The sequence below is a fragment of the Chlamydotis macqueenii genome, chromosome 4 (genome assembly GCF_036417535.1).
Source record: "Chlamydotis macqueenii isolate bChlMac1 chromosome 4, bChlMac1.mat, whole genome shotgun sequence".
Taxonomy (NCBI): domain Eukaryota; kingdom Metazoa; phylum Chordata; class Aves; order Otidiformes; family Otididae; genus Chlamydotis; species Chlamydotis macqueenii.
Window position 1 is genome coordinate 33,685,883 of NC_141559.1, and position 12,091 is coordinate 33,697,973.

Consider the following 12,091-nt stretch of genomic DNA (forward strand, 5'->3'; position numbering starts at 1 on the left):
GTTCAGAGGAGGTTTTTGGGAGAAGACTTGATCCTGCATGCCTTGGGCAGGCAGCCGGCCAAGGGGATATGTCCTGTTTATCACTGGTGCTAAGCGACAGGAGCATGGGTAGTGATGGGTGAGGGAAAGCAGGTTGGAAGATGTGTCCGATGGGATGGCTCCAGCAGCCATACCTGGGGAGATCAGGGTGCGTTCAAGGTGGCTGAAGCAGACCCCTGCAGCAGGTCACAGCCCTGGATTTCGAAGCCAGGGTGGCAGGTCCGGGCAGAGGCCCTGACTTGGATACTGCCAGGTGCTTGGGGGAGCTGCTACTTACCTGTCCTGTGCCTCTTCTCTGCCCTGGCACCTGCCCTTGGCCACCCTTGGAAACGGGACAGATGGGAAGACCGCCTGGCCCAGAAAGACCTTCTTGTGTTTGTATGCTGTCTTTTATTTTCTTCCATGCATGTGCCCCAAGCATTGCAAAATGTGAGTAACCTGGCCTGCGGGAACAGGATCGGCTCCTCTCTTCCCTTGTTTATTACTGTCAACAGAGAGAAAGTCTTTAATGTGGAAAAAAAACCCTTTTCCCTTAGCCTGTGAACGCAGCCCAGACTTGCACTGGGAGCGCTGGCAGCAACATGTTTCAGGCTGAGACATGCCACTGAAATGGCTTCAGAGCTGCTGGAAGTCCTGCAGTGGCAGTGTGAAAGTCACGTCACCAGTCTGTCCGTGTCTGGCTGGCAAATGCTAATGCTTTTCTGATCCTGAAATCTTTTAGGCCCCATTTCTCTTCCTGGGAGAAGGTCAGAGTACTGCTGGGGTTTATGTCTCACCTGGTATGAGAAGATCCTGTCCCCAGAGAATGTCCCTTTGTCAGGAGAGTTAGATGAAAAAGAATCAAAATGCAGGGTGCATCCAGGCCCATAATAGAGTTTTCCTCTCTAGAGGGGAAGAAATACAGCTGCTGCGATGTGCATTTGACCATTTTGCACCATACTGTGGCATTGCAGTGAGGAGTCGGCAACTGCAGCCTGCGTTCAGCATTCTGTGTGATCTGAGGTGATGTGCTCATCGCTCCTCTGGCAGAGGCTTGAGGACCATCCAGTGGTTGCACTATGACAACATGGTGGCTGCAGTCACTTTGTGGGGGGCACTGGACACATAACTCATGGTCATTCTGGCCCAAATGTTGTCCATCTAACGCTGTGTGGAGGGCAGATGGAAAAAAGATGAAAAGTGAGGCGGGGAAGCATCTTATCAAACCAACAGGAGAGAAAGGGATATAATTCAGCTTTTCTACCTTGTTCATACTGCCTCGTTTGCATGCAGGTGGCTCTCCTGAATTTTGCCACTTTTTACCTTCCTGAAGATGAGGCTTAGTACCAGCATCTCTTCTCTGGGCATTAAGCTGAGATTATTTTATTTTTCTAAGTATGTGAGTTAAAAAAATGTGTGCTTTGCAGAGATTGCCCCCCACCTCCCCAACACAATTGGCAGAGAGAGAGAAAAACCTTGCCTTATCCCCCTGAACACACCAATGTAAAAGAAAACCGCAAAAGCCATCTTCTGTTTTGTTTTCCAGTTGTTTTTTTTTTCCTGATGTGCTGGGGTTTTCTGGCTACTAACCCCCAAAAATGTGGCTGGAAATAAGGCTTTACAGAATTTTTTGGCTTCCATTCAGTTCGAGAAGAGTTTCCTAAGCAGCCAGTACTGACTCACAAGACAACTCTTGCAGCTAATCAGATGAGACTTCTACCTGCAAAACCCACTTGGCTGCACTCTCCTTCACGCATTTTCCTTTCGTTTTAGTGGGCAGGGTACAGCCTGTCTCTCCTCAGCATCAGAACTAAGGCAAGACAGACAGACAGGAATCAGATGCGACTTCCAGTAAGATCCCTGCCTTTTCTTTGTCCATGGGATACAGCCGTGTGGATGGAAACTGTGGTGTTTTATTGCTCCTCCAGTTGTTCCAATACTTCTCAGAGAAGTGTCATCCCATCGGTATGTCCATGTGCAATCTCTGCCCGGGGTACAGTCTTCCTTCCTCCTCTCCCTCTCCCTAACAAGATTGTTTCGAAGTGACTAAACCAGGCGCTGAGATGTGCGGTTCCTTGCCAGGAGGCTTTCCAGCAGCCCTGCCATTGCTTGTAGGCAGAGCGTGCCCTGGCATGGGGAGGGAGCTGGCAGGACGTCACACGTGTGAGCTGCCCGCCGTGCCCAGCCCAGGAAAACACAGGCTCCAGCACTGGGAAGAGGCTAGAGGAGACACACAGATCTGCTCTCTACTCCTGGAGCGCTAGAGGGGTGTGAAGAGGAGTGACCACCCTTCCAGAAATTCAGACAGCTCTGGATTTTGTAGGCAGCGAGTCAGGAAGGGGGGAGTCTGGAAAATGTCTGCTGACATCCATCCTGGTCTGAACCTCTAGGCTGGATCTGCCTGGTTTTGGAAGTCCTGACCTAAATACTTATATACAGGTCAATGAAGGGACACTGTCCTTCCCTGGAGGGGATGAGCCCTGCCAGACCACCAGCATGCGACCAACGTGACCCTTGCGGTTGCAGTAGGCATGCTGTCCCAAAGGCCTACCCCAATGAGAAAAGGAGGCTGAGGGGAGACCTTGTTGCTCTGTGAAACTACCTGAAAGGAGGTTGTGGGGACATGTGCGTCGATCTTTTTGCTCAAGTAACAAGTCATAGGGTGACAGAAAATGGGATCAAGTTCTGCCATGGGAGGTTTATATTGGACATTAGGAAAAATTAATTCACCAAAAGGGTTGTGAAGCACTGGAACAGGCTGCCGAGGGAAGTGGGGGCATCACCATCCCTCGAGGTACTTAAAAGACACGTAGACATGGCGCTTACGGACATGGTCTAGTGGTGGACTTGGCAGTGTTAGGTTTACAGTTGGACTTGATGATCTTAAGGGTCTTTTCTAATGTAAATGATTTGATGAGTCTATGTTCCCTCCACCTGAGACCTCAGGTCCCCAGCACCTCCACAAGAGAGACTTAACATGGAAAGGGACTTGAGGGCACGCTCCCGCTTAGTGACCTTTTTGCCTCCCGGTGGCTTTGGACAGGAGGCACATGGGATGTAGGGTTCTGCACACGCTGAACCGACAGAAACATGGCATCCGTGTCAGTCTTGGCACATATGCAGCAGGGCTAAAGAAAGCTCTTGAGGGTCCTGGGTGTCAAGGCATGCACTCATGCAGTACAGACAACATTTCTGGGAGGCACGATCTGCAGCAGAGCACTACAGCACGGTGTACAGGGGGGTCTCCTGAACCGGGGAAAGCTCAGGGGAGCGGAGAGATGTGGGCCCCAGCATGGCCTCTGCAGCCCCCTCGCTTGCCCTTGCAGGGGGCAAGTTGGTAGCCAGAGAGAGGAGCCACAAGATCTTTTCCACTTGCGCCAGGGACACGCTGTGCGTTTCGCTTGATGGTCCAGGTTCTCAAGGCAAATGCTGCCCCAGCAGAAGCAGTCCAAGAGGAGAGGAGGGAGGAGGAGTCTGTCTCTGCCGAAGGGCTGGTAGCACTTTTTTTTCAAGACAACTGGGAGTCAGACCCGCAGGCCCAGAAAACTTTGCACCTCTCTACGTAAGTGAGGGCCATCCACCTACAGTCCCCGTTTTCATTGCAGTTCCAGATCTTGGGGGCGTCTGCCCGCTTTGTCAAGAGAGTCTCTGTGAGTTCGCTCCTGCCGGATGGGTTTGTACTGGGTGTGACGGCCAGGAGCCACTGAGCTGGGCGGTGGAGACAAAAGGTGGGGCCGGCGGTCTGGGTGATGCTGTTCTGGTGGCTGTGACAGCACAGAGGATGGGTCACAATGGGACCTGTCTCCAGGGGCATCACCAGGTGGCCACACTGCAGTTTCACTTGGGCGACGGGTGAGTGCAGCATGCAGGGGGAAGGCTGGGCAAAATGGGGGACGGGACAGAGGGCCAGGGGGTTTCTAATCCTGAGCGAGAGGCGAGCCCCACAGGGCAGGGTACGGTACCACCCTCGGGGCTGGGGACAGAGGTGCTCGGGGCTCCCTGTGGTGGCAGGTGCCCAGAGAGGCTCCGGGGATGCGTCGGGACGCTGTTGTGTGGCAGCGATGGGGCCTCAGGAGGCTCCGCTCTGGTGTCCCTTGCCCTTTCACGGGGCACAGCCCAGCCAGGGGCTGGTCATCAGGGCGGCTTGGGCAGGACGGGCCCCATGCTGGCTCCAGCCAGGGCCTGCGGCCCCTTCAAGCCTGTTGCCAGCAGTGCCCAAACGCTGTGTGGGAAGAGCCTGTGGCTCCCATCCCTACAGTGCTTGCAAACCCTGCCCTTGCTCAATCCCACCTCTCCTACGGGCCCCCAGCTCCAGGCAGCTCCTGCCCCACTGGCCCGGTCCCGTGCTCCCTGCCACCCAGCCCTGCCGAGCCTCTTTTTCTCCCGCCTCTTCCAGGCCATGGCTGCCGGACTTGGCCTCCTCGTGATTCATAGAATCATAGAATGGTTAGAGTTGGAAGGGACCTTCAAAGGTCATCTAGTCCAACCCCCCTGCAAGGAGCAGGGACATCCCCGACTAGATCAGGTTGCTCAGAGCTTCATCCAGCCTGGCCTTGAACGTTTCCAGAGATGGGGCCTCCACCACCTTTCTGGGCAACCTGTTCCAGTGTTCTATAACTCGCATTGTAAAAAATTTTTTCCTAATTTCTAATCTAAATCTAGCCCCCTCTATTTTAAAACCATTACCTCTCGTCCTATTGCAACAGGCCCTACTAAACAGCCTCTCCCCATCTTTCTTATAGGCCCCCTTGAGGTACTGGAAGACCGCTATCAGGTCTCCCCGGAGCCTTCTCTTCTCCAGGCTGAACAGCCCCAAATCTCTCAGCCTGTCCTCATAAGAGAGGTGCTCCAGCCTTTTTATCATCTTTGTGGCCCTCCTCTGGACCTTGTCCAACTGGTCCATGTCCTTCTTGTGTTGGGGGCTCCAGAACTGGACACAGTACTCCAGGTGGGGTCTCACCAGGGCAGAGGAGAGGGGGAGAATCACCTCCCTCGACCTCCTGGCCACGCTTCTCTTGATGCAGCCCAGGATGCGGTTAGCCTTCTGGGCCGCAAGGGCGCATTGCCTGCTCACGTTGAGCTTCTTGTCCACCAGCACTCCCAAGTCCTTCTCCTCAGGGCTGCTCTCAATCCATTCCCCGCCCAGCCTGTATTTGTGCCTGGGATTGCCATGACCCAGGTGCAGGACCTTGCACTTGGCCTGGTTGAACTTCATGAGGTTGGCATGGGCCCACCTCTCCAGCCTGTCAAGGTCCCTCTGGATGGCATCCCTCCCTTCCAGCGTGTCGACGGCACCACACAACTTGGTGTCATTGGCAAACTTGCTGAGGGTGCACTCTATCCCACTGTCCATGTCACCGACAAAGGTGTTAAACAGGGCCGGGCCCAACACGGATCCCTGTGGGACACCACTCGTGACCGGTCTCCACTTGGACATTGAGCCGTTGACCACCACTCTCTAAGTGCGGCCATCCAGCCAACTCCTTATCCACCGAGTTGTCCGTCCATCAAACCCATGTCTCTAGTTTAGAGAGAAGGATGTCATGCGGGACAGCGTCAAAAGCTTTGCACAAGTCCAGGTAGATGATGTCTGTTGCTCGTCCCTTGTCCACAGATGCCGTCACCCCGTCACAGAAGGCCACCAAATTGGTCAGGCACGACCTGCCCTTGGTGAAGCCATGTTGGCTGTCACCAACCACCTCCTTGCTCTCCATGTGCCTTAGCATGGTTTCCAGGAAAATCTGCTCCATGACCTTGCCAGGCACAGAGGTGAGGCTGATCGGCCTGTAGTTACTCCCCTTTTTAAAAACTGGGGTTATGTTCCCTCTCTTCCAGTCATCGGGGACCTCACCAGACCGCCACGACTTCTCAAATACGATAGCCAGTGGCTTGGCAACTTAATCCGCCAGTTCCCTCAGGACCCGTGGATGGATCTCATCAGGTCCCATGGACTTGTGCACCTTTAGGTTCCTCAGATGATCCCGAACCTGCTCTTCGAGTACAATGGGCGGTTCTTCATTCTCGCAGTCCCTGCTTGCACCTTCTACAGCTTGGGTGGTGGGACAGGAACTCTTGTCGGTGAAGACTGAGGCAAAAAAGTCATTGAGAACCTCAGCCTTCTCCATGTCCTGGGTAACCAGGACACCAGTTCCCTTCTGGAGGGGGCCTATATTTTCCCTGGACTTTCTTTTGTCCCCTACGTACCTATAAAAGCTCTTCTTGTTGCATTTTATATCCCTGGCCAGATTCAGTTCTGCCAGGGCTTTGGCCTTCCTTACCTTATCCCTGGCGACTCGCACAGCCTCTTTGTAGTCCTCCCAGGCTACCTGTCTCCGTTTCCACCCTCTATAGGCCTCCATTTTTACTTTCAGTTGGTCCAGGAGCTCCTTGTCATCCACGCATTCCAGGAACCTCCTGGACTGCCTGTGCCGTGCCGTGCTGTCTCTCCAACAGATGTCAGGGTGGTTGAAGTCCCCCATGAGAACCAGGGCCTGTGACCGTGAGGCTGCTCCTATCTGCCTATAGAGCACTTCATCTGCTCTGTCCTCCTGGCCAGGCGGCCTGTAACAGACCCCCACCGTAATGTGGTCCCCTGTCCGTCCCCATCCTCTAATCTTGACCCATAAGCTCTCTGTCAGCTCCTCCTCCATCCCCAAGCGGAGCTCCACACACTCCAGCCGGTTGCTGACGTAGAGAGTGACACCCCCTCCTCGTCTCCCCTTCCTGTCCTTTCTAAAAAGCCTATACCCTTCCATGTTGACACTCCAGTCATATGTGTCATCCCACCACGTCTCCGTGATGCCAACGAGGTCGCAGCCCTGCTCGTGTGCAAGCATCTCCAGCTCTTCCTGTTTATTCCCCATGCTGCATGCATTGGTATAGAGACACTTCAGCTGGGCCCCCGACAAAGCCGACTTGCTGGCTGGAGCGACAGAGGTGCTACTGCACCGCAGTTTAGGTTCATTTGCACTTTTCTGTGATCCTTCCTCAGCTTCTGGACCCTCGGTGCTGGCACTGGCGCCACGCTGACAGCAGTGGGCTGAACTGTGCTCCCCCTCCCCCAGCAACACTAGTTTAAAGCCCTCCGGATGAGCCTGGCAAGCCTTTGTCCAAGCACACTCTTCCCCCTCTTGGTTAGGTGCACGCCATCCGCCCCTAGCAGCCCGGGCTTCTCAAAGCACGCCCCGTGATCTAGATACCCAAAGCCCTGGCTGTAGCACCACTCCCTGAGCCACGAGCTAACCTGCCAGATACGTCTGGCCCTTTCAGGTCCCTGCCCTTCGACCGCGAGGACCGATGAGAATACCACCTGTGCCCCAGAGCCTTTGACTGTTGAACCCAGAGCCCTGAAATCCCTTTGGATGTTTTTTAGACTGCTGCCAGCTGTGTCGCTGGCCCCCACATGAAACACCAGCAGTGGATAATAGTCTGTGGGCCGTATGAGGCTAGGTAGTCTCTCGGTGACATCCCTGATACGAGCCCCCGGGAGACAGCATACCTCCCGAGAGACCGCATCGGGGCGGCAGATGGGTGCCTCCGTACCTGTCAGGAGGGAGTCACCCACTACTACCACGCGTCTCTTTTTCTTGGTAGCGCTAGTTATTACACGAGCCGGGCGCACTACCTCGCACGGCTCCCGTGCCTCCCCCGAGGTGCTGGGTCTTACTTCTTCAGTCTGCAGAGCAGCACAGCGGTTCTGCAGGGGCACCTCGGGGTTCTGGGGAAGCTGCTTCTTCTTCCTCCTGCGCCTTGCCCTTGCAGCTTTCCATTCAGTGGCATCTTCTGCCTGCTTGCTTACCTCGTGTGTCACTGCGGGGGGGGGTGATTGGTTCACTGGGTGCTGCGGTTCCGGTGCAGACTGTGCCTGGAGCCAAGTATCCAGCTCCCTCTCAGCCTCCCTGATGTCCCGCAGCCTCCTGACCGCCTCCTGCAGCTCCGCCACCTGCCGCAGGAGCTGCTCCACCCGGGCACACCTTCTGCAGCCAGGGCTGCCGCCTGCCCCTGCCCCGGGAGTAGGGTCCAGGCACTGCCTGCAGCCCGAGCTCTGCACCGCAGCCTCCCCCCTCGGCTGCTCCGTCTGCACGGAGGCATCGACCGCCGCAGGGGGTGCCGGTGCAGACCTCCCGGCCGGAGGCGCGGCCTTTGTTCTCAGGCGGGTGTTGGCCATGTCGCGCTGAGCGGCGTGAATCACCAAGTGCCCCGGGGCAGCGCCCTCGCTGAGCGCCCTTCCTGCCGCGCCGCGCCCTGCTCGCCCGTCCTGTTCGCCGCGCTCCGGGTCGCCGGCGCTCCCCAGGCCCTGCTTTATCCGGGGAGCGGGGCCGGGCCGCCGGTGCCCCCTGGCTCCGCCCACGTCTCGTCAGCCGCTCTCGCGCGAGCTGCGGGCTCCTGGCGCCTCGCTCCGCTTCCCGCTGAGCTTCCCTGCCTCGGGAATTCCCTGGCTGCGCTGCGCCGTGCCGCGCCGCTGCGAATCGGGCCGACTTCGAAGCTGTTGCCTCGGCGGTGATTGTGCTGGCCATCCAGCACGGGCTGAAGGGCCATCATCAGATGGATGTGGCCACGGCCCAGCGGATGCAGCAGCGTGAGGAGTATCTGCGTGAGGACATGACTCGGCTGCTGGAGGAGATGGAGCAGAGCAACTGCACGTGGGAAGACTGGCTCCTCCGGTCTGTATTGCAGCACTGGCCGCTTTTGACCATGGCAGGAGCCGTGGTCCTGCGCGCTGAGATCTGCTGGCTGGCCAGGGAAGTGAACTTTGCCTCTGTCAGCTGCAGTGAGCAGGACAGCTCCAGCAGCGAGGAGGCGGAGGAGAAGGAGGAAGATGAGCAGGACGAGGAAGACCTCAGTGGTGTCAAGTCTTTGGGCTGTGCATCGCCAGTGCAGGGCCTTCCTGAGACATGCAAGGTGCTGAAGAAGCTGGTGGGCGACCTCCTTGGAATGTGCCAAGAGGTTTCCAAGAGGACTTTGATGCCGCAGATGCAGCCAGCTGTTGGGATGGACGACAGCTATGAAACCTGGCGCATCCATGCGGATAGCATCTCCTAGCTCCTGCTGGTGTTCCTGCGGTCACCCCCCGGGCACTCTTTCAGCCTGGAGCCGGCCACCACGGGGCAGCTGGCAGCAAGGCACTGCAGCGTGCGTGTGGGGCTGGAGTGCATGTGCTGGAGGGAGCAGCTGCTGGGGGACAGTTTGTGCTTTCTCCACCACCCCCACGACAAGCTGTGGACGGATCAGAGCTCGTACCTCCTGTGTACCTGATAGAGACTGAAATGTTTAATTAATGTCTCAACATTGCTAGACGATGGAAAGATATGAGATTTTGTTTTGTTTGTTTGTTTGGAGAGCTGCGCTGCTGTCGAGGTGCAGCTTTTCAGACCGAGGGCGAGGCCACCCAGCAGGACAATTTGCACGTGCCAGGTCTGCAGCTCTGCGCCCACGTGCTGGTGGCCCCAGGCTTCTCCAGCCATGCCCGTGACCCTGAGGACCTGCTTTCCTCTCAGACGGACGCGGCCCGGGTGACAGTTTCGCACACTGGGCCAGGCTGATCGCAGAGACTGCCTGGGGAGTCTGTGCCGCAGATGTGGACAAACGAGGCGTGGAGATGACGCTGCTCGAGAGGAGCTGAGCGTAACGGGAGTTTGGGGAGTCTGCCCTGGTCCAGCTGAAGATGCCATTGCAGCTGAGAGTGCTGTTAGCACGTATAAGGGGATGGGACCAGCCATCCCACTGGAAAGAACTGATGGGCCCTGTGGGCCCTTTATTTGATACATTGTAAATAACAATATAATTTTTATTGTAATGAAAATAAATGAATTTGTTTTAACCAACTCTCTGTGAGTGTGCCTGGAAAGCCCTTGAAAGTTCTAGCCAAGCCCACGCAGTGGCTGCTGGGGTCTCCAGGTAACGAGCACGCCTAGGAGACCACCTTAACCAATGGGGGCTGACCTGACCGTATCGGACCACAAGCCCTGGTTTCACTTGGGTTGTAACTGGCGTCTGCTGGGAGACCCCTTTGAGGCAGCGTTCTTTGAAGCAGCGGCTCTCAATTGGAGACTCTGCCCTTGGATCAGGATGCCATCCAAGGAAACCCTCCAGAATTCAGTGTCCTTACCTCACAGAGGAGTGGCTGCACGTTTTAAGTCATCGTTCTAAGCTTACATTTGGTTAGTTACCAAATCTAGACGCGTAAGTCTGTAGGGCCAGATGGGATCTACCCAATGCTACTGAGGGGGCTGGCAGAAGTGTTCACCAAGCCACTTTCCATCATTTATCAGCAATCTTGGCTGAGGTCTTAAAGGGCTTTTCCAACCTAAATGATTCTATAATTCTATGATTCTTATTAGATAAACTTAATGATTGATGTGAGTTTCCATTCACAGTTATTTCACTACTGCTTTGTGCATTCTAGTTATATTTATGTCTCCTAATATATTGTGGGGCAACCATATCCATCAATTTACAGAACACCACCTATTCCGTTTAAAAATAAAAAAAACCCCAGAAAGTCTTGGAATCTCATGTTTTTGCAAAGCTGTTTTTTTCAGAAATTTGCAGTGAGAAACAAGCTACTTGGAGTTTCCCAATGCTTTCCAGAAGGTAAGAGTATGCCTGCAGATAGCTATTGCAGAGCAGCCCCAAAGCTTCCTAAGAGACTCACTCTTCACTGTGACAGATGCTCTTCAAACAGAGTGAAGAGAGAGGGTTCACTCCAGGTGTCCATTTACAGACATCTGCGGCTTGCTGGGTGTCCAGAGGGTACTGGCAGGTAAGAAAAAGAGTTTCCAGGAAACTCGGGCCCTTCTGGGCCAGCAGTTTGAGGCTGCTGCAATATGCCATAGAACCTACAGAGACACAGGACTATTCCTAGACAAGTTCAACATCTCAGTCCCAGCCCTATTCTCTGCTCCAGAGAGCCTCACAGTCGCATTTTTCATCCTTTTGGCCTCTGTCACTGGGAAAAATTGAAACAGAGTAGCTGAAGTAGGAACAGGTTTAGATCAACTCTAAATGCTTTTGCATCTAATGTGAGAAAGAGTAATTAAGAGCTGCTTAAAAGGTAAAATAAAACAAGTGTACCAGAATCTTATATAGTTTCTCGCCAGTTGACAAAAATAAAGCAATTAAAACGTTAACTTTTCTGCAGTGTAAAGGTGAGATTGATTCACAGAAGAAGGTCACTTTTTGTCCTGAGGTCGTCTAGCTAAGAATGCTCTGTCCAGAAACCTGTGCTGCTTCTATGAATAGTGTTTGAAGCAACTGCTGCGTTACCAGCTAGACGATCATAAAGCTAAGATGGAACTCAGTGCAATCCTATGCATGACAATGAATGCCACGGGTTCATCTATGAGATATCTGCCCACTGAATAATTTTTTTTTTTACAAAATGATGTACTGCAGATTCTCTTCGAGCAAACACCCTTGGATTCAATGATTAGGAAAAAAGCAAGTTAACTTTGCCAAGTAGGTGAGGTTGACTGTGTACCAAAGACACTAATAGTACAGATGGAAAGAAACAGCTTGTTCTGGTTTTATTTAGTGAGGGGGGGCTAAGGTGGCAGCTTCTGGAACAAGCTGCTCTAGAAGTGGTTCCCCTTTGTTCAGTGGACTCGGCCGGGCCTAGGGCAGACCTGCTGCTGGCCAAGGCTGAACCAACTGGTAGCAGAACGTTGCGTGATAATGCCTCTGTGCTAATGTATTTAAGAAGGGGAAACCAGAAAAAAAAATAGGAGAGAAGATGTGAAGACGCTGAGCAGGGGCAGAGAGGTGGAGGCGCGAGCCTTGTGGGCCTTGCAGGCCTCAGCCTCTGGTCTCCCGCCGGGCGGCTGTGTGGGCCCGACTCAGCCCGGCCCGGCTGCAAGAAGTGGAGAGGAGATGAGATGTGAAGAGATGCTGAGAGGCGTCTGCCTGCCTGTGGTGAAGAATTTTTGTGGTGAGAGGAACGGCTGCAGCCGGCAAGGTCAGTGAAGAAGGAGGGGCAGGAGTAATGCGGCTCCTGGCAGAGGTTCCCCTGCAGCCCACATTGGTGCAGCCCATGGTGGAGCAGGCTGTCCCCCTGCAGCCCATGGAGGTCCACGGA